Consider the following 23,057-nt stretch of genomic DNA (forward strand, 5'->3'; position numbering starts at 1 on the left):
GCTGCCATAACAAAATACTGTGAATTAACAGATAGAAATGTATTTCTCACAGTTCCTTTTTTTTTTTTTTAAAGATTTTATTTATTTATTTGACAGAGATAGAGACAGCCAGCGAGAGAGGGAACACAAGCAGAGGGGGTGGGAGAGGAAGAAGCAGGCTCATAGCAGAAGAGCCTGATGTGGGGCTCAATCCTGCAACGCCGGGATCACGCCCTGAGCCGAAGGCAGACGCTTAACCGCTGTGCCACCCAGGCGCCCCTTCTCACAGTTCTAAAGGCTAGAAAGTCCGTGAACTGGGTGCCAGCATGGCTGGGTTCTATGAAGATGCTCCTTCCAGCTTGCAGACAACTGTCTTCTTGCTATGCTCTTCCGTGGTGGAGAGAGAGCTCTGAACTCTCTTCCTCTTTTCAGAAGGACATTAATCCCATGGGGAAGGGGGCACACTCTCATGACCTCGTCTAAACCTAATTGCATCCCCAAGGCTCTACCTCCAAATATCATCACATGGTCTGGGGGTAGGGCTTCAACATGTGAATTCTGGGGGGACACAGCATTCACTTCATAACAGAGCACATCTTTTTTTTTATTAGTAGCAGCATTGAGTCAGACTCTTAATACACTGGGTCTTAAGGTTAATTGATTTTCCTTAGTAACATAAACTGCTAGGACAAGTAAACGTTTCTAAATCTGATTATGTCCTCCCCTGTGTAAAATCTTCAGCAACTCCCCATTTTTCTTAGGCTAAAGTTCAAAGGAGTGATCATGTGATTATTCCCTGGCCACCATGTTTGACCAAGGGGTGCACATGTGACCTGAGCCGGCCAATCAGAGCCCTTTACCAGCGTTTTCTCCTGGAGCAACTGGGAATCTCTTCTGCTATGAACTCACCCTAAGGTCATTCCTTAGGGTGAGTTCCTGTGGAATTTCTCATAGAAAGTTCTCTCCTTTCTATGAGAGGACTTCTGCTAGCACAGTGGTGCTTAACCCTGGCTGTACAATAAGAAAGGTTCAAAAAAAATACACAAGCCCATGAAAAAAGCCAGGCACAAAAGGCCGCGTATGGTATGATTCTGTTTATATGAATGTCCGCCACAGGCAAATCTATAGGGAAAGAAAGTAAATTGGCGGTTGGTGGGGGTAGGGAGTAGGAGGAATGGGGAGTGACTGCTGAGGGGTCTGAGGCTTCTCTATGGAATGATGAAAATGTTTTGGAACTAGATATCAGTGATAGTCACACAACTTTAAAAAGGTACATTTTGTGGCATGTGAAATATATCTCAGTGAGAAAAAGTACCCAAGCCCAGACTCCCCCAGGTCAATTAACTAAAAAATTCTACGGGTGGGGTCCAGGAGTTGACAATTTTCTAAAGCTCCGCAGGTTATTCTAATGAGCAGCTAGCCATGAGAACCACTGTGAGGGTAACACACCTGCTCCCTCTCTTCCCCGCTCGCTCCTCCCAGGGGCAAGTAGAGAGACTGGGGACAGAATGCTTACTTAGCATGCTTGCTCGAATTGTGTCTCTGTGTCTCTCCCATCCTCGCCCCTCTCATAGATCAGTTCAGTAGAGAAGATATCCAGGAGCCCAGTTATGACCATAGACCTTAGTCTCTGTTAGAAACTGAATTGCATCTCCCCCAGATTCATACATCAAAGCCCTAATCCTCAGTGTGACTGTATTTGGGCCTATGAAGAGAGAAGGTAAATAAAGTCATAAGGGTGGGGCCCTGTGTCCGTAAGAAGAGTACGAGACACCAGGGATGAGCTCACACAGAGAAAAGGCCATGTGAGGACACAGAAAGCAGCCAGGAGAGAGGCCTCAGAAAATTCAAACCCGCTGACGCCTCGAATAGGGCCTTCCAGCCTCCAGAACTTGAGAAAATACATTTCTTTTGTTTAAGCCACCAGTCTCTGGTGTTTTGTTACCGGCAGCGCAAGCTGACAAGGACAGTCCCCAATGCAGCTGTTTCTGTAACAGAGCAAGAGATCGGCAGTCATATCTGTAAACCGCGATAAGCTTGTCTTATCTTTTCTAATTGTTATGCCTCCTATTCTTTTTTTTATTGTGTTTTTCATTATCTAGAACCTCCAGAAAAATGCCGAGTATCAGGAATAACAGACTTCCTTGTCCTGTTCCTTAGGTTAATGAGAATGCCTCTAGTATTTCATGGATGAATATGATGTCTGCTTTTCATTTTTGATTTCTGTCTCAGTCCATCCAGGCTCCTGTGTAACAACGTACCCCAGACTGGGTAGCTCATAATTCACAGAACTTTATTTCTCACGGTTCTGGACGCTGGGAGTCCTAAATCAGGCCACCAGCATGCTGGATGGGGGCCCTCTTCTGGGTTTCAGACCTCTTGCTGTGTCCTCACATTGTGGAAGGGGCTAGAGATCTCTCTGGAGCCTCTTTTATAAAGCCCTAATCCCATTCGTGAGGACTCCACCTCATGACCTCGTCACCTCTCAAAACCCCACCTACTAAGACTATCACACTGAGGGTCAGGATTTCAACATATGAATTTTAGGAGGACACAAATATTGAGACCCTAGCAGACATGTTTCTTTAATAAGCCTTGACATGCTGTCTTGTTCCTGTCCACCTGTTCCTGTCCACTGCTGTTCCTTCCTCTGCACACTCACTATGCTTTCAACAAAATTAACTGCACACTGTTCTCTGGATTTGCCATACTCATTAAAATGGCTCCATACCTTTGTTCATCCTCTTCTTCAGCTAGGAACCCCCTCCCCAATCTTCAAATGCCTGGCAGCTTAGAGAGAACCAGATAACATTGTAGTTCCTCTTGAGACCCAGGACATAAAGAAGATTCCTGCTTCTCTCCCCATTTGGGAGAATATTGGAGGAAACAGTCTCACCACTGTTCTCCTCTCCTTTCATTGCTTCCTCCCCGGAGGAGGTGGCCAGTCTGAAAGCACTGCTCACATGGGGTGGGGGGACAGTAACTGGTCTTAAAGGCAGGGCCCCAAGCTCCACCCTTCTTTCATTTCCTGAATTCATGTATGATGCTCATGTGTGGTTAGCTCTTCGTGGCAGGTCCACCCTCCTGGGGGAGCGGGGGGTGGGGGGGTGGGTGGGTTGCGGGTGGGAACCTGTCATTCTCTCATTCCAAACACCTGCACAGTGACAGGGAGGGTAGGTCCAGTGACCCTTGCCCTGTGAGCCCTGCCCGTTCAGTTCAGTGGAGAGAGAGGAGGACTCCATCTCCCTTAGGCCTAGGTTTAAGCCATGTTCAAATCCAGCTTTTACTGGAGCTTTGCACGAAGGTTGGTTTTGGTTTCCCATCTGGCTAGAGATCCTTGGACATATATTCCATTGGTGTGCATCCTGGAGGAGGGGCAGGGTGAGTGACCGTCTTACAGACTCGCTCTGGGCTCTCATGAAATTTTTCCCGGATAAACGAGTGCACTGATTCACGGACCCCAGCCTTCCCCTCCTCCAGTAGTAACTGGGTACGTTTAACGAGCCAGGCACTATGGTCTCATTGCATCCACCCAATATTCTACTAAATACGTATCATTATTTCCATTGTAGAAGAAGAAATCCTCTATACCACTACCATTCTAACTATCTTAAAGCCAACCTCTGCTTTAAAAAAGTAGCAGACCCCGTTTCTCATAAAATCTGGCTCTATCTCTAGTTAGTCTCCATTCTGGCCCGCTCCTTAACGTGCCTCTCTATCGGTCATATGAGTGTCTGATCTTGCTGAAACATGCACTCTCCTACCTTCGTCCCCACATTCATTCGATCACAAATATCCGTTGAGCACCTACTGTGTGCTGGGTATGGAACCAGATGCTGGGGACATGGTGAGCGATCAAGGCAGACACAGTCTCTGACCTTAATAAGTTTTCCTTTAGCAGGTCAACAGACTTGAACAAGCACAGTGAATGTTACGAAGGAGAACTTCAGGCTGATGGGTGTGAGACAGAGGGAGGTAACCTAATTTGGGGAGCCAGGCTGGACTGACAAAGTGATTAATTTAAGCAAAGGTCTCTGTGTGCTTGCTCAGGCTGCCTCTTGGGCTAGAATGCTTTTCTCGATGATTCTCTCTGGCCCCTGTCCATTATTTAACATCCAGATCCAGCGAAATTTCCAGAAGTCTGCCTTGATTTTTTTTATTAAAATATAAAACAAGGAGCTAGGAAGTAAACAAACAAAACCCAAAAAACTTTAGAAATATTTCATCATGAGGGTAGAAATTGTTCATTGCCTACTGATACGTTTTCCCCTGTTCTTCCTTGGTAATAGCAACCTAAGTTGTAGCTGAATCTTTGTCCAGCCCCTTTGCAGCTGGGTTTGGCTGTGGACTGTAAGTGCGTGCTACCACAAGATATGTTCTTAAAAGGAGCAGTGAGCTCCTTTTTCCCTCCTTCCCATGCTAATGCTCAGTGACTATGAAGACTGGAGATTCGCCTTGGACCATGCTGATGACAGCCACCTCCTAGCGATGATGGAAAAGAGGCTGGAAATAGCCTGGGTCCCAGAGGCCCAGAGAAACACTGAATTAGTTTCCTGGAGCTACCAAACAAAAATGGATTGTGGTGACAATCCATGTGGCTCAAAACAACAGAGTTTATTCTTTCACAGTTCTGGGGCCTAGAAGTATTAGCAGGGCCATGCTTCCTCTGAAGACTCTAGGAAGGATCTTTCCTTGCCTCTTCCAGCTTCTAGAGCCCCAGCTGTTCCTTGGCCTGTGGCAGCATCGCTTCAATCTCTGCCCCCTTGTCACATGGCCTTTTGCTCTGTGTTCCCCTGTGTCCTCTCCTCTTCTTATTTTTTTTCCTCTTCTTCTTCTTTTTTTTTTTTTTAAAGATTTATTTGTTTATTTTGGGTGGGGCAGAGGGAGAGAATTTTCGGGCAGACTCCCCGCTGAGCATGGAGCCCCACACAGGCTGAATCTCACGACCCTAAGATTGTGACCTGAGCCAAAACCAAGAGTCGGACACTTAACTGATGGAGCCACGCAGGCACTGCTCCTCTCCTCTTCTTATAAAGGATGGAGCTTACCCTAAATCAAGGNATATGTGCTGCCGAAGCGAGCACTCACGACCCTAAGATTGTGACCTGAGCCAAAACCAAGAGTCGGACACTTAACTGATGGAGCCACGCAGGCACTGCTCCTCTCCTCTTCTTATAAAGGATGGAGCTTACCCTAAATCAAGGACGATCTCATCTTGAGATCCTTAATTGATTATATCCACAAAGACCCTATTTCCAAATAAGGTTGCTTTCTGAGGGTTCCATGTGGACAGGAATATTTGGGAGACACTATTCAACTCACAGTACTCACTACACGAATTCTAAAATGGCTTTTCAAGGAAGGAGAGAAAAAAAACCTGTTTTTTCTTGTTTATGCCATTCTTGTCTTGGGTCTCTGAACCCATACCCTAACCACTAGAGTCATTCTGCAAGGCATGCTGTCTGTAGTCTGCTGGAGACTGCTCTCGGATGACTGCCTGCCCCACTCACAACAGGGACTGGAGGGGGACGGGACCCTCCCCCAGTGACCGTATTATTGGACTATGAACAGACACTTGACCCAAGCTAAGCCAATAACATTCTTTCTTCAGGGGATTTAGAATAGGACCGAGAGATGGCCAGTATCTGAACTTGTCTCTTGAATGGAGGAAATATAAGTGTGTGAATTGTGGGATAGTTAGCGTCTGTTTTTCACATGAAGAGAGAAACAGAGAAAACTGGTCTCTACATGGAAAAAAAACCAACAACAACAAATGTTCAAAGAGAGGTAGAGATATGAGTCGGACAGGAAGTCTGAATGGTTCTCATTCCTTCTTGGTTCCAGGCCTGCTAGGAGGCCTGGCTGCATTTGCGCCCTTCAGTTAGAGATAATACTAGCAACAGGTTCTGAGCGCTTAGCATGGTGCAGGGCATACTACATCATCGGGTATATCGGTCAGGGCACTCTATCCTAGTTTCCACAGCGTTTTGGTGCCTTAACCCAAATTTAGTTCTTGCCTCCCATTGAAGTCCTTAGCGGTCAGGCAGCTCCTTCTCTTATATCTTATATCTATGTCTTCCTGAAGAGGTGGCCTGCAAGCTTGCTGGAACAGAGGAAGAGAGGGACAGAGGAGACGCAGCCACTCTTTTTTTTTTTTTGATTGTTAATTTTATTTTATAATTATGTAATATATCTGCAGAGTTTCAAAATCCAATCTACAAAGCAAGGTATATTTAGATAAATCTAATTTGTTGCCCTGTTTCCTTTACCCTATTCCCTCCTTTCCACTAAAGTTAACAATGGAAAAGTTATGTTTATTTTCCTTTTAAAAATAGAAGAAATCATGTGCATAGTTTTCCCTCCCTCTTGATTCAATGCCATACAACTTATCTCTACCTTGCTTTTTTATTTGTTTGGTTTTTTTTAAATTGTGGTGACATATACATAACATAAAACTCACCATCGTAGTCATTATTGGGTATGCTGTCCAGTGTCATTGAGCACGTTCACATTATTGTGCTACCACCACCACCATCATCTCTAGAACTTTCCTCATTTTCCCAAACTGAAATTCCACACCCATTACACAATAACTCCTCATTTCCTCTTCCCCCCCAACCCTTGGCAACCAAGTTTTGACCATTTTACGTACTTCCTATAAGTGGAATCAGACAATATTTGTCCCTTTGTGACTGGTCATTTCACTTAGCATAATGTCTTCAAGTAGGTAGAGTCACTCATAGCTGCCTCATTCCAAAAGTGACACATGTCACAATCCATTGGCTAGGTCCAGTCACATGGCCCCAAATGGACTGCAAGGGAGGCTGGGGAATGTGGAAGAACACATGGAGTATTTGGTGAGTACTCGGTTCCATGAAACACACTTTTGTCACATGATAAACTCTCTTTGTTGCTTAAGCTAGCTTGAGTTGGTTGCTGTCCTTGCGCCCAAGGAATTAAAATCATATCCATTATATACGTGCATCTCAACATCTGATAAATGGAGGAAGCTCAAAACTGCGGATTCTTTATTACTACTTGGTGATATTTTTGTGCTGCTTTTCAAAATTAGAGTTATGGAATCTTGGTGTTAAAAGAACCCTAAATCTTGGGCACCTGGATGGCTCAGTCGTTAAGCATCTGCCTTCAGCTCAGGGTGTGATCCTGGATCCCTGGGATTGAGCCCTGCATCAGGCTCCTCCGCTGGGAGCCTGCTTCTTCCTCTCCCACTCCCCCTGCTGTGTTCCCTCTCTCGCTGGCTGTCTTTCTCTCCGTCAAATAAATAAATAAAATCTTAAAAAAAAACCAAAAGCAAAAACAAAAACAAAAAACCCTGAATCCAGTTGAAGCAATCCTCTAACTTAACTTACTGTGGACCACATATCTCTTTCAACCAGCATTTATTAGACAAGTGCACTGAGCACTTATGATGCATCAAGAACTGTGAGGACCATTGGGGACACAACATTGGGTAAAATTTGGTACCATTCTAGTTCATGGAAAACAATGTCTGTTGATTCTAATTACTTGTTTGACCTATGACCTAAATGTTTATTATTAGATTGTGCTCATGATACACCATGAGTATACCATGAGTATATTTTTGAGTCGTATAATTTCACTTCCTCTTACTTTCTCAACACTTTTGCTGTTGGTAGTACTGTATCAAGATTTCCCCATTTGTTTCTTCTTTGTATTTCTCTTTTTTGTAAAGCTAAATAATAAGAATGTCACACTTAACAAATTTTTACTTCTGCCATCTACCTAGGGATGACTCAAACATTTTAAGCACAGAATAACTTTTCAAAATCTGTACTTAATGACCCAGAACCTATGATTTGACATTATTGCACAGCACACAAGATCAGTAAACATGGCAGGGATATGAAGATTTCTTATATGAACGTGGAATTGGGTACAGAGAAAGAGTCCGTCCTGCATTGTGGTAATCAAGACACCTGGGTTGTAGTGCTGGGTCCTTCCACAAATTAACTGCATCACTTCGGGGAAATTTCTTTTTATTTATTTATATACGTATGTATGTATGTATTTGACACATAGAGAGAAAGCAGGGAGAGTGGCAGATAGAGGGGGAGGGGGAAGCGGGCTCCCTGCTGAGCACAGAGCCCAACTTGGGGCTCGATCCCAGGACCTGGGATCATGACCTGAGTCAAAGGCAGATGCCCAACTGACTGAGCCACCCAGGCACCCCACTTTGGGGAAATTTCTTAAATTCCCTAGATCTTAGCCCTTCATCTGTAAAATGATGCCATCAAACTACCTGAAAATTTCTTTTTTTCCTTAAGTTCTCTGCTTTCATGATTCTACAGAGAACCAGAAGGAAGACAGAGTCAAACATCTGGCATGATTTGGAAACCGTTTGAAGAAAGAAAAAAGGAACTGAGGACACAGGAAAACTCCACAGGCAAAGAAGGCAATATAAAATAATTCAGAAGAGTAGAAAGTGAAGAAGTAAAGTAAAACAAGTTAAAAAGGAGAAGTGGAAGGTAAGAGAAGCTATCATCAGCTTGTTAAAACTAGCACATAGTAGTTGTTGAGAGAATCAGTGCTTTTAAGGAGAAGGTGGACAAAGAATGTTGTGGGGTAGAATGAAACAATGTGGGGCCACCCATGAATGAATCATTCAATTTTGTTGGTTCTCCTCCAGACGAAGAAAGAATGATTACATTTCATGATTTCCCCCAGCCTCACAACAAAGCATGGTACAGTTGAGGAGAATAATGCTTAGCTCAAGTCACGTGATTCACATGACAATGGGCCCCTGTTGTACACTGTTGTGTGAGCGGCTAACTCTCTTTGGTTCTCTTGGTCTGTCAGTGGTAATACTGCACAAACAGAAGCAGTAGCTCCTGAACAAACCATTGCTTCCCACCCCATCCTCTCTCCTCTTCTCTCTGGCCCTAGTTGTCTTGTTCTTGGGGTCAAAAGAAGGATGTCCCTATCTCTCTTTAGCTTACTCTTCACCTTCTTAGGGCCTATGAGACCTTGGCAAGTTCTCGTGTGCTCTGCCTCTCATCTGCCACACCCCTTAATGGGGATGGTTGTGTGCATGACCTTAAGTAGACCGATGGTGCCTATCACAGAGTCTTATGCAGAATGGAAGCTCAAAATGTCCATTTTATTATGTTTTTCCCTCTATGGACGTTCTTCTCCTTTTATTCTAAAGAATAGATGAATCGTTTAGAGCAGACCATCCCATTTTGCAAGAAGTTTCCTCGGGAAAAACACTGTTATCAGCTTTAGGGATAGGAATGTGAAATTTTTGTAATGGGAAAGTCACATAAGACATTATAGTTAGATCCTATCTATCTATAGACAATAAGTTTCAAGTCACAGAATCATGAATCTTAGAGATGGGAAGAACTCCTAAAGCTTATTCAGAGAGAGATGCTGGGTCATTTCACCAGTAAATACGGTGTTGTCTCCCTTTTTGCCTAGAGAGATATGGCCTTTGGTGGTTTTAAGTATATTTACTCCTGGATAGCAATATCCTGTTCTTAAAATGACTGTTGTGGGTTGAATTATATCCCCTCAAAAGATATATTCAAGTCCTAACCCCTGGTACATGTGAATATGATGTTATTTGGAAATACGGTCTTTGCAGATATAATCAATTTAAGACAATGTCATACTGAAGTCCTAATCCAATGGCTGGTGGCCTTGGACACAGACACACGGGGACAATGGAGGATGGAAGTGGAGTGATGCATCTTATAAGCGAAGGAACATTGAGGATTGCCAGCCACCACCAGAAGCTGAAAGAGGCAAGGAGGGACTCCCCCCCAGAGCCTTCAGAGGGAGTATGGCCTTGCCAACACCTTGATATTGAATTGTAGCCTTCAGAAGTTGTGAGAGAATAAAGTCCCCTGTTTTAAGCTACCCAGGATGTGGTGCTTTGGCAACCCTAAGAGACTAACACACTGACCAGATGACCACATCTTTCTTATTTTAACCTATAGAATAGGACTAATTCTTTTTCTCAATAGCTTCGAGATTTCTGATGGAAATTTTAATATAATTAATAATAATTTAACAGTATTTTATATAGTATTTTTATGTTAAAATAATATATAGTTGGATGGGGAGATGCTTCAAGGACAAAGAGAGACATTCTCTCTATAGGTCCTCCTTTGTGTTGCTCCCTCCAGGTCTAGAGATCCTGCTGGGAGAACCCAGGCACCACGGAAACCATCTGTAAACACTGCTGATACTTACCTCCTATTACCTCAGAATAAAAATATGTCTTTTAAGTAATTTGAGCACTCAGGGCTGCCATGGAAAATCATCAGAGGTAGCATTATTCTCTTCCTTTGCCCCCCTCTCTTTCTTTTTTTTTTAAATGGACTTTTCCTCAGAACTTGTTCATATCTTTTCCCTTAATGCCTCTTCCCTTTGGTACCTGATAGTAATTCTTGTTCTGATGTCATGGGTGATTCGTCACCGAGGCAAAGGTGTTATTTTCTCATTCTGTCAGGAACTCAGCTATTTCTTTCAATCCATGCATAGACTTATAGCAGAGAGAGGGCTATTTTGATTGACTATATTCCCTTACTTGTTAGGTTGTAAAGATGATTATAAATGGCATGCATCCCTAGCACTGCGGGGTTTTGGGGGTGTTTGTGTGTGTGTGCGCTTATTTTAATTCCAGTATAGTGAACATACAGTGTTATATTAATTGCAGGTGTACAATATAGTGATTCAACAATTCTATAGATTATGGTTTTTGTCTTTTAATATGTGAAATTGATATAAATCCCATTGACCTCCTGCTTTTTTTTTTTTTTTTTTTTACATCTCTTACTGCTGCAGAGAGTCACAGAGAGCCTGGAACTGACACTAAGCTCATGACCTGAAAAAGGATCCATTGCTTAATTACATCATCATTAGTGATAAGCTTGCCTGTCTCCTACTTTCTAACTCCAAAAAAGGTTTCGTTTTACCTGTTGAAATAGGAATCCTCTGTCCTGGTGCTAGGGATGGTTTTGCATGCTTACTTTCCAGCTTCACTGTTAACTCTTTTCTAGAGCATTACCAACGTTTTTTCTCCTCAAGCCCTAAAGAAAAATATGAGTAGCTCTTTCGTTGTGTTCTTCTATGCACACAATCCTTTGGCTCTCATCTGTCTCTGAAATCTAGACTTTTTTTGCCCTTTGCTTACCTTTTTTGTGTGCTCTAAGAAGAAGACTCTTTCTCAAATGAGGTCTTGGTTATGCTTGAGGTTTTTTTGATTTTTCTTAAAAAAACTGTGATTATTCTCAGTCAGCTGGCTCGCTCAGACACTTGATGCTATTTTTAGCACACAGCAAACCTGTTGTTTTCAATTAGATTAATAATGGAACTAAATTTCCTGACTCTGTTTTTTTCCATTTTCTCAGTTAATAATAAAATATTTGCAATATGTCTCTGAAATTATCATTTTTAATAGGTACTCTCAATGATCCAAGAACTTCACAGAATACATTAATCATGGGTAGATTGTTGTAAGTATCTGGTTTATATATGTCTCTCTCTCTCTCTCTCTCTATATATATATATATATGCCTAGAGAAAAGATTCCATATCTTGTAGGGTGATTGGATGGACCCCCAAGGGTGGCTAGAGGTAATGGGAAGAAGGAGAGGTAAACTGGAGAGATCGTTGACTGTTATTATGGGCTGAATTGTGTCCCCCACAAATTCTTGTGTTGAAGTCCTCAGACTGTAACTGTATTTAGATATAGGGTCTTTAAAGAGGTAGTTAAGGTAAAATGAGGTCATATGGGTGGGTCCTGATCCCATATGACTGGTGTCCTTATAAGAAGAGGAGATTAGGACACATCTAACATGGCAGAGAGATAATCATATGAGTACAGAGCAAGAAGGTGGCCAAGGAGAGGAGCCTCGGAAGAAATCAACCCTGAGGACATGTTGATCTTGGACTTCCAGCCTCCACAATGTTGAAGAAAGAAATTTCTGTTGTTAAAGGCACCCAGTAAGTAGCACTTTCTTATGGGTGGCTGAGTTGCTAATACAGCTGGGTACCGTCCACTGCCCTTCCCTACTGTGGAGCTCAGCTTCAAGGGCAATGGGCAGGCATGGAGAAGGACGGGTGACAGAGCCATCAATTTGGAGATCTGCTTGTGACCACTCTGAAAGCTCTAGGGACGTCATCATAGATAGGCTGGCTGGCTGAGATGGGACCCCTCTTGAGGGCAGGGAAGGAGAAGCAGTGCAGGCAACAGCACACCTCCAACAGAGACCCCTGGAACACAGGGAGTTGGCTGCCAATATTCACACTTTAATAATTTGGCTGCTGTCATACTCAATTCCCTCATGACTGATGTTTTATCTTCCCTTAAGAGAAAAATCTTTACTCTCTAGAAATAGAAGGAAACAAGACAATTAATTCGTATAAGCTTCTGTTACATTCTTCATGGCTTTTTCTTCCTAAGTAACATAAGGAATTGCTGTATTAAAAAGGGCAGTGAAAGAAAATCAAGCCATCCAAAGAGACCTACAAATGTTCCTTGGGCAAGTATGCTTGGCTGAATTGTGTCCCCCCAAAATTCACATCCATGAGGAGCCTATGAAAGCGATCTTAGGGGAAATAGGGCTTTTAGCAGATGTAATTGGGTGTTCAGATGATGTCATACTGGATTAGAGAGGGGGAGAGACCATGTGACAGTGGTGGCAGAGACCGCAGGAACACAGCTGTCAGTCAAGAAGTGCCAAGGATGACCGGAAGTCACCGGGAGCTAGGAAGAAGCAAGGAGGGATCCTCCCCTACAGCCTTCAGAGAGACATGGCCCTGCCAACTCCCTGATTTTGGACTTCTAACATCCACAACTGTGAGAGGGTAGATTTCCGTTGTTGGTGGGTGCTGGTTACAGCAGCCCCAGGAAAGTGGCACAAAAAGGGAACAGGGCAGGGACGAGCACAGCGCTTGACAAGCACTTGACGACTTGTGAGTGTTGTAGAGCAGTTACAGGTCCAAAGATGAGATTTCAACGCTGTGGTGAGTCTTACAAAAGTGGCAGTGGCTAGCGCAGACCTCAGAAAACCGTCCTCCCCTTCCTTCCAAACACAACCTACCGAGAAGGGACACTGCTGGCTGAAGTTCCACGAGACAGCTTGAGCGGGTCCATTGTCTGAAATAAGATAACATGCATAATGAGCTGGGAACTAGAGAATGCCTCCCCAACCATGAGTTGATTACACCTCGAGTGTAAAGAATCTTCTATATTCTGAAACATCAGAATAGCTGCTTTGGGATATAAAGTCAGCTAACGTTCAAGAAATCTTTCCCTTTTATGAGAAGCACTGTCATTTAGCAACAGGTACAGAAAAGTAAGTATTGGAACTGCAATATTTTGGGGTTTTTGGTTTTTGTTTTAAGTAGGCTCTATGCCCCCAGGGCAGCTCAAACTCACCACCCCGAGATCAAGACTTGCGTGCCCCACTGACTGAGCCAGCCAGGTGCCCCAGAAACTGCAGTGTTTTCTTAAATCTCTTAGATGTAAGCCCAAACTATGAAGCCCTGGTTTTAATGTTTAGTTGGTGGTATGCTTGTCTTTTCTGCCAAAAGGAGTTGTGTGGAGGTTACGGAGGTATACGTTGGAAGCTGATTGTAAATTAAATCCTTCCTAGGTAGGGAATTACCGAGAGGCTAGGTGATTTGCTGGAAATCACACCGGATTAGAGATTCCAAGGTTGGTTTCTATGAGGTCTGATGTTAGAAATTTGTGCCCGACCCTAGACAAGTTGCTGTGAGTTGCCCAATCTTCATTAGGCTAGACGATTGCTAGAGTTCTCTATAATTCCCTCACTGAGTGAGAAGAGAGGGGCATGGGCCCTGTAGTAGGTGGGATAGTGTCCCCTCAAAAGATATGTCCAAGTCCTAACACTCAGTACCTGTGAATGTGACCTTATTGGGGAATAGGGTCTCTGCAGATGTAATTAATTTAAAGATGTCTGCGTGAGATCATCCTGGATTAGGGTGGGCCCTGGAGCCGATGACCCTTGCCCTTATAAAAGCAGAAAAGTTGAAGATTCACAGTGATGCAGGGGACCAGGCCATATGAGGATCCATATGAAGACGGAGGCAGAGACTACAGGGATGCAGCTACTAGCCAAGGAATGCCAAAGATCAGCCGGCAGTGTCTCTTCACCAGGAAGCGGGAGAGAGGCCTAGAACGGGTTCTCCCTCCGAGCCTCCGGAAGGAAACAATCCTGTCAACACTTTGATTTTGTCCTTCTGGCCTCCAGAACTGGGACGGAGCCAGTGTCCGTGGATTTCAGCCACTGAGTTTGTGGTGATTTGTAGGCAACCCTAGCAAACGAATACCACGCCCTAGAGGTGGGGGGGGGGGCCTGGCACAGTCGGCCTCTCTACTGGTGACACAAGAGTAAGCGTGGCTACATGGGATGATTAGAAGCCAGTGCTGCCCATCTTGGCCAGGCCAAACACCTGTGGAATTCTAACAGGGGCTGCATCCATTTCCAGTGATGACTTAAGATAATAGCTTCATGATCTTATAGTCCTGGAGCTCCGAAGCCCAAAATCAGCCTCACTGGGCCAAAATCAAGGTGCCAGCAGGGCCCTGCTCCCATTGGAGGCTCTCAGGCAGAACCCGCGCATTCTTTGTCTCATGAACGTATCACTTCTATCTTCAAGTGTCTCTCTTCTGTCTTCATATCACCTTCTCCTCTCTGTGTGTGAAATCTCCCTCAGCCTTTTTTTCTTCTTAAATCGAGATGTAATTACATATAACGTTGTATTTGTTTTAGGTGTACAACATAACGAGTTGATATAGGGACATATATATATATCATCGCCACTATAGTTTAGCTAATATACGTCACCACACAGTTATCAATTTTTTTCTTATGATGAGAACTTTTTTTTTTTTTAAATGTAGGTTCCACACCCAGCATGGAGCCCGACCGGGGCTTGAACTCATGACCTGAGCTGAGGTCAAGAATCAGATGCTTAAGCAAGTGAGCCACCCAGGTGCCCCTATGATGAGAATTTTAAGATCTTCCTCAGCCTCCTTCTTATTTGGATACCTGTGATTGCTTTTAGAGCCCACACAATTAATCTAGGATAAGACCCTTAATCCCATCTCAAGGTCCTTAATCATATTGGCAAAAACACGTTTTCCCTATAAGGCAACATTTACAGGTTTCGGCATTAGGATCTGATACCTTCGAGGGCTATTATTCAGGTGGCTCCGGGGTGGGTGGGTGGTTTCAACTGTGCTTTTAGTGAAATGTCCAATTAGGGACCTAAAGCAGTCCAGTAGAAGGGCTGGAAGCTTTTCTTCCTGCCACTGAGGGTTGAGTGGGGTGAAGTCTAGGCCTTCAGAGAATGTAGAATGGATACTACCTGTGTCCTCAATTCTCCCTATCCAATTTTTGAGTGTCTGCCTCCTGCTTTCATTCAGTCCTCCTCCCAATCTGGTGTCCCCCAGGCCCTCTTTTGAAAATTCCAACCCTGGGGCACTTGGGTGGCTCAGTCGGTTAAGTGCCATCCGCATGTCCTGACCCCAGGGGGTCGAGCTCTAAGCTCGGTGGGGAGTCAGCCTCTCCCTGTCTTCTGCCCCTCCCCCAGCTTGATGCACCTGTTCTCTCTCTCTCTTAAATAAATAAATCTTAAAAAAAGAAACGAAAAGAAAAAAGAAAAGAAAAAATTCCAATCCTTTAACAGGTTAGGACTTAACCCTACGCTCTGTCTCCTCAGTATTTACCACTTTGGGGTTCAGCCTGTATTCCTAAGGGTGTTCCTCTCTTGGTTCTGGAGTGAGTGTGTGTGTGTGTGTGTGTGTGTGTGTGTGTGTGTGTGTTGGAGGTTGGGGGGGGTGAGCTTGAGTTCCATGAATTAGGAGAGGACTGTGGTACTTGGCATACTTCCTGGCAGCTCCTTGACCAGGAGAGGGTATGACCAGGTTCCTTCTGATTCACTCAAGGGCAAGTACACCTTGCCCCAAGGAATGTTCCATTTCTTCCAGAGACAGCCTAGTCTGAAATCACATGATGAAAACACTTTCTTCCTATTAATAGTACTTTTGAATCCTCTCCTGGAAAATCTATAAGCCTAGCATTATTGAATCAAAGAATTCTTCCTAGCTCCATTTTCACCAGAAGGGCTCCACATTAGCTGGAAGAGCTCCCTCTGAGTCATTTGGGATGAATGGTGCTATTCTTGAACACACTGTTTCCGATCTCCAAATTTATCTCTTGATAGAAGTGAGTGTGTGGGCGTATGTGTACATGTGTTCCCCCAGCTACGTGATTGTTAGTGGATTAGAGAATTGGAGGTAGCAGAAGGTATATCTGAGTTTAGAAAGAGGGGAGAGGCTAAAAGGATGCCAGAGAAATATCTGAAGGGGGAAGGACAAATCAAGGGAAGACAGAGAGGAGGCACCAAATTCTCCCGGAATGCAGAAGCACAGAATGTTCTTTTGTGCTGGTGTTGGGAGCACGGTTTGTGGTGCCTAACGTTTTTTAAAATATGGAGGGTCCTCTTTGGAAAGGAAAATACAGAATGAGCACAGAATTTGGTACAGGGCTTTGGATGAAATCCCAAAGTCCTGAAGTTTATGTATCATTAGCCTCAGGGCAAATTTTCTGCCTCTGATTTGAATCAAGGCCAACATCCACCTTCTAGTTATATGACTAATACCAATCACTCCTATTCCCCAACAATGTGATTTGAGCTAAAAGCATCTGAATCATATATATTAACATATTTCTTCTTCTTTTAATTAAAAAAAAATTAAGTAATCTCTACACCCAACGTGGGGCTTGAACTCACAACCCTGAGATCAAGAGTTGGTTGCTTTACAATATATATTAACATTACACATATATATTATATATATAACATTTTTTAATATATATTATATGGAATCTATGAAATAATCTGAAATATAGTGGGGACACGTTACACATAAAGTAAATTTTTACAAAATTACAAAATGACATTTCTATAACACTTCATAGCTCAGGACACCCTTTCAGACCTCATTGAATCCTGCTGAGAAACTTGTAAAGAAAATTTTATATTTTCTCTACATTTTACATGAGGGAAGCCAGCCTCGGAGACAATTAGGAGATTTGTCTGCCCACACGGCTTTTGATGAATGGCCAGACCAGGGCTCCGCACTTGCCAGAGCTGATGGGGTCACATGCAACTGGCAAACACTTCTGTCTACTGGGCCTGGAGCAGGGTGCAGGGTTGGTTAGGGGGGTGGGCAGGGGAGAAGAAAAGAGAGTCCATCAGACTGTTCTTTCCTACCTGTCTCTCTTCATCTCCCTTGGATTTCTCAGCTCCAACCTTGGCAGGCAGAATAGTAAGTAATGTGCTTCATAGTTCGGGCCAGCAGGAAACAAGGGGCTGGTGGTGAAGTGGTAAGTGTTTTCAGATCTGGAGTTTCTCTATTTCTGCAGGTGGACACCCGTCCCTGAAGCTTGCTTTCCTCCTCAGACCCAAACTCTCAAGTTTTCATCATGAACTCACAAGGGGAAAAAAGTCCAGATCCTGGTCTTCGGACTTTGAATGTAACCCCCACCCCCACCTCCAAATTGTTTACAGGGCACTTTTTTCCCCTTCCAATCAAAATGAAAATAATTATGCTGAGTCCCAAGGGAGTAACAGGCTCCTTCTGCAATGATGGGACAATGTGGTTAATGTCTGAGTGTTCCCAGCCTGCCCCCTTCGCCCCACAGCTGGAGAGCTTTCTGGCTTAGCCTTGTGCTATTGCTTTCCCTCTCCCATCCTCCAAGAAGGGAGATAGCCTTAAGTGGTCAGATTTCAGAGCAAAGAGCTGAAAAAGAGGAAGGAGCCTGGAGAGGAAAGGGACAGCACAGATGCTGAAGGGGACAATGATGAGAAGAAAAGTAAGATTAAAAAAACAGCATACAGAGGACTTTATGGTAATTGAGAAATATACACAAAGGAATTGCATTTCCTTACATTATTTTTAATTGTACGGAATGGGTCCTTTCTTAAGTTCAGCGCTGCCCTGGACTGAGCCCCTTGGGCTGTAGCTTTATAAGCATCACACCTACAATCTAGAATCTTGATTAATTCATAGAACAGTGACGGGAAGAAATGTGAGAAACGATGCACTGCTTACGGGCAACTTAAATGTTAGGAGCTCGCCCTATTCGAGATCAGCAGCAGCATAACTCTAATCCTAAAATTAGATGAGGACCGAATTTTGAAACATGTTTGCCACATCTGCAGCTGGTCTCTGGTTACTCATCATGGGCCTTGTTAAAAACATCATCTTGGAGACTTTGCAAATCCCATTCCACCCTTGACTCCCCCCAGCTGTGTACCCCACCCCCTTGCCCATCCAGTCAGGAGCAGTCCAAACACCCCTCCTCCAATGCACACCTTCTCCGCTTCCTCGCTGAGGAATTGCTGGAAAATTGAGGGAAAAGGATGGAGCAGTAACAGGAAAACCGCAACCCTCTGTTTCCTTGTTGATAAGTGCTACCCTTACAAAATGGTGAAACACTGTGAGATGTTCTTTTTCTTTCACCAGGAGAAGAAACAGTGGATTTAAAATCTGGACAGCCGTTCTAAGGATGTACCAAGTTTCTGCAGGAGAAAGTCCCCCCTTGCAGTGCAAAGTATTCTTTAAAAAAAAATCTCTAACATGATTATCTAACAGACAGCATTTTTGACGATCGTTATTGATTTATGATGTTACCAACCCCAATAGGCCATCCACCTGGGAGCTATAATTGGCAGAAAGGAAGAACAAGCCATAGTTATTGCTGTGGTTCAGAAAATGTGCTTAAGAAAAAACTCCGTTCCTTATGCTCCATTTAAAAAAGTATACAGTGCAGAAAAATGGCTGATATACTTAACCATACCTCGTTTTGACAGCATTTAAGATGTTAGGAAAGCTCAAAAGTACTAAGCAGCATATGAAGAATAAAAAGATCCATGCCTTGGATTTCTGGCTTGTCAGGACAAAGGTTCTAGACCCTTAGGCAGGAGATTACCTAAAAATGTGTGTGTGGTGGAAGAATGAGTTTTATATACACACATTTAACTAGTGTTTGTTTTTTTTTTTAAATTTAAAGCATTAAAAACACATGGTTAAAAAACCAAACTGTACAGGAATATAAAGTGAAAAGAAGTTTCTGCCCTCCTTGCATTTCTGATCTGCCCCCCCTTTCCCTTTCCTCTGAGGTAAACATACTTTTTGTATTTTATTTCAGAAATATTCTGGGCTTACAAAAACATCTCTCTCATTCTCCCCTTTTAAAAGCCCAAATGACATACTTTAAAATACTATTTTACAATTTGGATATTTTCTATTTAACAGTATATCTTGGACATTTTTTCCAAATTAGCTTTTTTAGAATTAATTTTTTAACTGTTTAATTGAAAAGTAAATGCATAACAGAAGGAAGTGAGAGACAGCTGGCTTTAGACAAATATGAAATCATCACTGTAAAGGCTAATTATCTTCCCTCTGGAAGGAGATTAAATGCAGAGAGATTAGATTCATTTTTTCTCTCTTAAACACACACGAAAGAATTATTATAGCTGGTTAAACAATGACTTGCGTGGACAATTTTATCAGGCCAATTAAACACTGAGTACTTTTTAACCCCCCAAACTATAGAAATGAAGAGGATGATCTTCTCCAGTGAACAAAGTGATCTCTTTCTTTTAGACCAATGTGACAGTCTCCTGAGAGGCCTTCCCCCTTTTGCCTCTGTGGTGCTTCTCAAACAATTTTATATATGTCAAAGTGCTCCAGAATGGTTGTCACAATTTCCAGTTGTCCCTGATGAAGTTATGGGAGGCTGTAGCAGAAGTTTGCTGGCAGACAAATCCATGAGAAATTGGCTGAGAATTGGTCAAATGTAAACGTTGGGCTCATGAGCACCTTGGGCCTTTAACCACCTCCACTGCAGAGCTAAGAATGAGCAGACTCCTAACAGGCAGAATATGTATTTTTTAAAAATCCCTCCTTTGGAGATTTCTCATATACAAACTAGACTGAAGAAAGTTCTCATAAACAAACAGCATACAAAACTGTGGACAAGTAGAGAGGAAAAAATGTTAAAAGTCAAATTTCACCAGAGGACACTAGAGTCCAATCAGAACCCAAAAATCTCAGAGACAAATAATAAACTTGATAGGGCCCAATCGATAATGAGTTGAGTCATTTACCATCATTATTTGCGTAGGTTTAACTATGTGGACACATTTCCTCACATTCATTGATTTCAGGGCTGGAAGAACCCTTGTGATCATCCCTTTTAATAAATAAAGAAACAGACTAAAAAAAGATTTAGTGACCTGAGATCACACAGAGCTGGCTACAACCTAACTCCCTGGCAAATATGCTTAAATGAGTATAAGGACACCATACACGTAAAAGAAAATATGTAATATGCATGATGGTCATTCCTATTTATTTATTTATTTATTTTTAAGATTTTATTTATTTATTCGACAGAGATAGAGACAGCCAGCGAGAGAGGGAACACAAGCAGGGGGAGTGGGAGAGGAAGAAGCAGGCTCATAGCAGAGGAGCCTGATGTNACTCAATCCCATAACACTGGGATCACGCCCTGAGCCGAAGGCAGACGCTTAACGACTGCGCCACCCAGGCGCCCCAGTCATTCCTGTTTAAAAAGCAGAACAGCATCACATGGACTTTCTAGTACAACCTGGGTGACATCATTCAAGGGCAGGAGGGCCTCGAATTAGGAGGCTGGAAGAAAGTGATGGAGGCTAGCAGGTAGCTACAGGCCAGAGATGGGGAGGCCAGCCAGGGAATGGAGAAGCAGTTCAAGGATCCATAGCAGGAGCAAGGCAAGGCAGCTGTGGCAGGAGACTGGGGACCTGATATCCGCCAAGGACAGAGTATTTCCTCTTTTCAGCCATTCTGTTCAGCCAGGCATGCATTTAGAGAAAGAGGGGAGAACGTCAGGCTCCAGGAGCAACTTTTCTTCAGGTTTGTCTCACTCCTAAAGATGATTCTGCTTGTTAACTCCGGATTTATAGGTAACCACCCCCATACAATGGTATTAGTTAATGACTGACTGCTGTTTTCTGCTAAGCTGCTATCAGGCAGAACTTTCCAATTAATTTCATTGTAAAAAGTGCTGCTTACCCCTGGCTGCACATTAGGATCCTCTGGGTAGCTTAGGAAAAATGCTGATGCCAGAGCCTACCCCAGTTAGATTCTGAGTTTACTGGTCTGAGATCTAGCATTGGTGTGTTTGAAAAACTCCCCAGGTGATCCTAATAGGTAGCTAGGGTTGGAATCGTTGATTTAAAACATCAGGAAAAGTTTCAATCAACTAGCCAATTGTTTTCAAACAATTATAATAGCATTGCTTTCTTTATCCAGCAATGTGATTCATTAAAAAATAACAAAATAATTTGTAGAACATACAGTTGTCATAGGACTTTCTCGTTACCTGTTCATTTTTGCTAAGGAAAGTCAACATATGGTTGAATTCAACAGTAAATCTTAGACTGATGGTTCCACTGAATCTCGTCTCCATTATCTTCTGTGTCCAAGTCACATCACGAAGATTTGATATAGTATCACTTCTCTTGATCTTTATGTTGAAGATATCTGGGTAGTCCAGGAGGCTTGGTACTTATCAGAGATTCCAGGATAGTTTGTCATCATGGGTCTTTCTGTGCTATGGAAATTCAGCAGAGAAATCAGTGTGGGCTGGAATAATTGGTAATGGAATTTTTTGCTGCTTTGGGGCCCTCTCACTTCTATCTAGGCAGAAGGTTAAAAGTATTGCCTTCCTTTTCTTGTCTCCTTTTTTTCTCCTTTCCTTCTAAAACATTACAGATTACAGGAAATAGGAGTAGCAAGACTCACTGATATATAAAACTGAGAGTGTAATTTAAAGGCCATTGAGTTCAACCACCATCCGAGACCAAGAGATCTCCCCAAGATTGCACACTAGACCACACCTGGAGCTGGACCTGACTCCCAAGGCCCGTTGGGTTCAACATACCAGCTGGCCTTTCAAAACAGACAGCTCAGAGATATGGGAGGGGGGCCTTTCCTCCTTCCACAGGAGGTTTTCCAGCCATCTTATCCTTGTCAAACTAGATCCCTTTCACTTCACTGATTAATTTTTTGATGTCTTCTCAGACCCATCTTGCTAAATTCGGGATAAGATAGCTTCTGAACTTTACTCCCTTCTTCCTCGCTACAGCCGTGTGCTAATACTTGTGTTTTTTATTGTTACATGCTCCTGGTTGATGTGTATTTGTTGAATACCTGCTGTTGTCAAACGTCACAAGGTTCTAAGAGTAAATACCAAAATAGAGGACGGCCCTGCTCCGCGGAGAGCCTGGCTGGGGCTAGACCCCAGTAACCAGCGTCTTGGGTTGCATTTCCCGGCTCTCCCGGCCTGGATCTCTGCGGGCAGCTCAGGCCCGGGGAGGAGGGGGTTCCAGGTTGGATGTAAGGAGGCGGCCGGGCTTTCCTCGGGGCTGGTGCAAGGAACGAATAACCCGCTGGCATGGGAGGGAAGACCCCACCAGTGAGCTTCTGCTCCGTAGGTTACACAGCAGGAGGGCAGCTGGCCCCTGACTCAGCCAAGCCGGGGTTCGGCCTTCCCTTGCCTCTGGAGGGAAGGCGGGCCCGCCAGGAGCGGGGCCTGGGAAGAGCGGGAGGAGAGTTGAGCAAGGAGGAGGGGAGGGAGAAAGAGCCTGTGGGGAGGAGCCAGGAAGAGAAACCCGGGAGAAGCTAGAGGAGAGAGCGGCGGGAAAGGGCAGAAAGGGGAGCTGAAAGAAAGAGGCGCGCGGGGGAGAGAGGGAGGGGGCGGAGCCTGGGAGAAGCCGGGGGAGGGGCCACGGAAGGGGTGGGGCCGGGAGCTGTGCCAGGGGCGGAGCCGGGCAAGGGGCGGAGCTGGGGGGAGAGGCCTCCAAGGCCGTCGCCACTGCCGCCACTGCCGCCACCGCCGCCGGTGCGCGTTCTCCTCCGGCGGGCCTGGCGGCTGGGACGCTCCCTCAGTCGCTGTTCCTCGAGGCGCGGGCTCCGGCGGGCCCAGCCGACTAGGACGCCC

This window comes from Ailuropoda melanoleuca, chromosome 6, assembly GCF_002007445.2.
Source record: "Ailuropoda melanoleuca isolate Jingjing chromosome 6, ASM200744v2, whole genome shotgun sequence".
In the NCBI taxonomy this organism is placed as follows: domain Eukaryota; kingdom Metazoa; phylum Chordata; class Mammalia; order Carnivora; family Ursidae; genus Ailuropoda; species Ailuropoda melanoleuca.